Below are 5450 nucleotides of genomic sequence, written 5' to 3'. Positions count from 1 at the left end.
GTCATGGGCTTTCCAAATGTGGGCGTGCCTGACGTTAATAATACAATAAAATACATACTTTTTAATTGTATTCATTAATAACAGTTATAATACAGCAGTAATTATTCTAACACTGTTATATAATCATTATTGAGCAACACAGTGTCTTGTTTTTTTTTTATTGTGAGAAGATAGGATAAAATAAGATACCCCTTTATTGATCCTCAGCAGGGAAAATGTGTTGTTAAAAAGAGATTAATAATTAATGATTAAAAAAAAATTAATGATTTAATAAACTTAAATAACAAAGAAAAAGAAACTACACATTATATTATTAATTTCAAATGCTTACTTATTTATATCAACGTAATCTTATGATGTGTTATCCATGGCTTGCATTCAGGTTTTAAGATTTAGACTTTTAAGCCCAAATTATACATGTTCTGGCTCAGGCACAGGACAAATGTGATTCCAGTTTACTGTAAACCTTGCATACCCATTCCACTGTTCAGCCGTCAGCAACATGCTGCATGATGGATAGCAGGACACAGCAGACATTTACAATCCAAATGATGTCGTTCTTATGCTCCATTTCCATTCTTACATGATTCCCCTATACTAAGTATTGGATAGGACAGTCAGCTGAGCCTAGAATCTATCAGTTTCATCCTAAAAAAAATGAAATGTTCTTTCCAAGCACATCCACCATCTTATCGTGATTTCCCTCAGGAGCCTCTGTGAATCTCATCCCCTCGCTGTGAATGCTTGCTTACACACTTCTCCCTTACCACACTTGTTGATGTGGCCTCAGCACAAACTTGCTTACATAAACATTTCACAGATCTGATGTAATATCCAGTGCTGCTTACTGCACATACTGTAGCATACTGTTCTATTTCGTATAGGCTTCGCCCTCTAAGGGCTGTCGCTAGTGGGTTTATCCCTTCGCGCATGCTGCCTTGCGTCTAGCACGGGCTTCAACCACGTCCGCAGATACTGTATGTTACAGGAGCGGAATCGTTGTTCTTCTCCCAGTTTTTCTTCAGCGCTAGTAGAATGAAGACTTCCACCTCCAGCGGTGTTCGCCTCTGCACCAACTGCCGGACTGGTTATATCCTGCCGTCGGCTCTCACCCCCCAGGCCTCCTAAACGTTCTGCGCCCGCCTGCCATCTAAAGAGCTACAATGGCGGGCGGACGCTTTTCTGGCATTCCAGGTTGACTGGGAGGGGGATGGCAGCTGGGCGGACCGACAGGACATCCTGGATATGCCGGGAGAGGACGTTTCCGACGGGCACGAGTCCGCTGACTCTCTCGCTGGTTTTCCCTACTCCCCACTGGGAGGACTGGCCCTCGAGACGGGGATCCATGCCCTCCCACTTCGGCTCTCTCCATCTCCGGAACGACCAGGGGCATCGCATCGGCAGTCTTCCCCTCTGCCACAAACGGCTCAAACCGTCACTCTCTCACTATGCAGACAGCGGGAGCAAGCGCCCACTCACAATGAGCGGTTCTGCGCAGGCCTCCTTCTCCCCCCAGCTATTCCAGCGGGATGAGGAGGACACTGACCCAGTGGCCGCTCTCACCCCACACAGCGGCAACCGGCCACTGCCCTTTCGACACAGCCCTACCATGGGCTGTGTGACACAATCACATGTCTCATACAGCGGCGGAATGGGCTCCACGCTCCCTGCTTGCCATGTCAATAAGCAACACACAGACATGCGCGTGGAAAAGTCTGACACACATGGACTCATGGATGTCAAAGCCTCCCCCCCACCCTGCTTTGCAGGCATATTGGAGACAACTGTGTCATCTCAAGCAGAGACAGAATTCTCTGACGTCAGAGCTAGAGGAGCTGCTAGCAAAAGGGGCCATTTCCCGCGTCCCTCCACGGGAGGAGAACAAAGGGTTTTACTCCCGCTACTTTCTTACATCAAAAAAGACGGGTGGGTTGCGCCCTATTCTTGACCTGTCCCAATTCAACCGGTGCATCATGGAGCGACCATTCCTCATGCTGACGGTCAAGCACGTGTTGGAATATGTGCATCACCACGAGTGGTTTACGTCTGTGGAGAGCAGAAGTGGATCTGTTCGCCTCACAAGAGAACACAGTGCGCACTGTGGTTTTCCTTGAACACACGGGACAATCCACCCCTTGGGGTCGACGCCTTCTCCCACCAACCTTGGCCCAGAGCCCTCCTACACGCCTTTCCCCCGCTCCCTCTGATCCCTCCCCTCCTGGAACGCATCCAGGAGGAGAATCTGTCGGTCATTCTAGTAGCACCGGAGCGCACGAGCACATCCTGGTTCCCGACTCTGTTTCAGCTGCTGGCGGGGCCCCCCTGGCAACTGCCGTGGCGCGAGGACATGGGCATGGGCATCTCCATGCCCATTCATCCGTTTCTATCTGCGTGATATGTCTGAGTCCTCCATGACTCACTCGGTCCTAGCCTCACTCAACAGCAAATGATGCGCCGTTGCATGTGTGTTTTTCCTGCTGTCCCCATCCCTCCGGCACTGGTGGCTGAGAGGAATGCGGGTGTCCCACGTTTGTTAATCATGATAACAATTTACCACTAATAATGCACTCCCACAATCATGATTTGGGCCTTACAATCAGTATTAGGCCAACTCATAATCATGACCGGTTTTTTATCAAAATAATATATTATCTGATACATTGACTTGTCAGTGCAAATAAGGAGAGGAATTAGTCTATGTTCTGCTTGTGCACCTTGTGTTGGAGGTGGCATTGACTACATCAGCTTCGCCCTAACCCACTAGCGACAACCCTTAGAGGACGAAGCCTATACGAAATAGAACAATAGTCACATTATTGTAACTCCAGATTCTATGAGTATAGGCGCAACCCTCTAAGGTTCGGGCCACCTGCCCCACTAACATTAGCTGAAGAAAATGCTGATGTTGGGAGAAGAACAACGATTCCGCTCCTGTAATATACAGTATCTGCGGACATAGTTGAAGCCCGTGCTGGACGCAAGGGCGGGAAAGAAAATCTTCATGACGCATGCGAGAAGGGATAAACCCACTAGCGACAGCCCTTATAGGGCCGCGCCTATACTCATAGAATCTGGAGTTACAATAACGTAACTATCGTTATGCTAACTTTGTTGATGTTCTATATTGTAAAATATAGTTTTTTCTCAAGTACACTGACATTGTAAAAACAGCTTAGCATCATCAGTAATGGGCAAGTGCACAAGGGAACGATGAAATGTCATCATCTCTGTCAGGGATACAAATAATAACACAGTGTGTACAGTTTAGGTTACGCTCAGCATTGGCAATGTGTGCACTTGTAATTTTCAAGTCTGCACATGGCAGTCAGTTGATATGTGGTTGGGTTTTTGCTGGAACATGAAATACCAAAGAAACCACATTAAAACAATCATACACTTTCCTTTGGGGTAGAGGGCTTTCCCCTGTCTGCCAAGGTGCCACTGAAGACCAGGGCCCTAACAGTGACCTGCCATAAACACCATGCAGCGGGTGTGACTCTTGGGATTTCAGGACATGATGGTAAAAGCGCTCTGTGAACAAGCTGTCTATAACTTTGAGATGCAGCTGGATGTGGTGGTGATGAAAAAAGCCTCCTGACATAAGGCGCCTGTTAAACTTGGAGCAGCTCTCTTGTACAGAAATGTCACAATATGGGAGATCAATTGCAGCCATCTGAAAACCCAAATTGTACTACTTGACTGGTGCTTACGTAGGTTTCCATGCTCTGGAAGCCCCCACATATGGCACACAGGACAAGCATATATATATTTTCCTTTTCAGTCTCCATGTATGAAAAAAAGAAAAGAAATATTCCAGTAGAAACACTTCACAGGCATTTTATTTTGATTTCTGACAGAAGCAATCAGAGTTGGCAATCTCTAAAATGAACAGTTACGGACTAAAACTTGAGGTAAGTTTGAGGTGCTCTCTGCGGTTGTGAAATAGTTCTTGTTCCATCTAGATTTCTTTTTCGTTGGTGTTGTACAGTGAGTTGCGGAAAATGAAGACAGATGCAATTAGCAACAATGTTTGGACGCGGCCTTCTGAAGCCGGCGGCACTGTGTTTACTTTGAAATCTGATTAGGTCCCCTGTCTGACCAAGTTGCTTTCACCTTACCGCGAATAACTCTGTACAGATGACTTCAGCACGCTTTGCCTCTGATGGACTCCCTCTATTGCACCTTTGACCTCACCCATATCCTGAGTGAGAGGCCCTGAGCGGGAAATTATGGCACATCACAATTAGGCTTCCTCACTCTCCTGCTCTTCTCTGTCTTCCTTTCGGTGCCAAGAACAATATCCAGCCCCATGTCAGAGCACCATGCTGCTAATTGACGTTCCTCACACAGTATGAAACTTAGGATGTATTGCTCCCCTGACACCACGTGTAGTAGCGTGATTGCTGTATGTGGATTGGAGTATTACCACATGTAGTATATTATGTGTTGCTAGATTGGTTTTAATAGCCAATCGTCCTTTCTTATTACATTTGAACAAGGATTTAACATCCCCATGCATGAGATTACCATGATGGCCACATTCATCACTAGAGGCCATTGTAATTTAGAACCAGAAGAACCCATCCTTACAAGCTTTGGAGACCAAAACTTTCCACATGAACACATTCCTATGCTCCTCCTGGAATTTATTACAGTAAAAAAAACAACATTTGAGCCTAATCTTACATAACCCTCATGCAGTCTTATTAAAGAGAAAGTTTGATCTCTAAGAGAGTATTTGGCAGTGACGTGACCATTTTAACACCTCTGAGCCAAATATTGAAATTTTTCTCTTTCTCGTATCCAAGAATCACATCATCTCCATCCTAAATTCCAGCAACTGGTGAAGTTCATTCATTCCAGCCCTATTTTTTGTATAGTTTCAACTTGAAATGTATAGCACTTCTACAACCTCCCAGGGGGTCTAAGTTGAGGTTTCACATTCATAGAAGTCCTGGCTATTGTTCATTGGTCTTTCTCTCTTTCCATTATGTCAAGAGTGGTTTTATTTAGAGGCCTCCACTTAGCTGCATAAATACACACAATAGCAATTATTACAGAAATTTAAATCCGCAGGAAGAGGAATATTCAAATCCCATCCCCTGTGCAGTGGAAGCCTTTCCTGAACTTAATTGCATAATCTGGAGTTATCAGATTTCACTTTTCTTTTCTAGTAAGAATGATCATGACCGCAAATTTGGAGATAGTGCCGTGTTCTCTGTAATGTCATGTTTTCAAAGAAAATTGCAGAGGAAGAGTGAAGTTATGCATAACGAGAGGATCGAGCATGGGAGCGGAGCTTGTTGAGGAAGGATTAGAGGGGTCAATTATTGATCGACTCCCCTTTGTGACTTCTGTGATATTGATATGTGTGTGAGTACAGGTCACTCCTTGTTTGTGCAGCAGAGAAGACGTGTTGCGCAGATGTTCTGCCATGCTTAGTGCCTTTG

The sequence above is a fragment of the Sander vitreus genome, chromosome 6, assembly GCF_031162955.1.
Source record: "Sander vitreus isolate 19-12246 chromosome 6, sanVit1, whole genome shotgun sequence".
In the NCBI taxonomy this organism is placed as follows: Eukaryota; Metazoa; Chordata; class Actinopteri; order Perciformes; family Percidae; genus Sander; species Sander vitreus.
The sequence above is the reverse complement of the archived record's forward strand: the minus strand, read 5'-3'. Positions refer to the sequence as shown.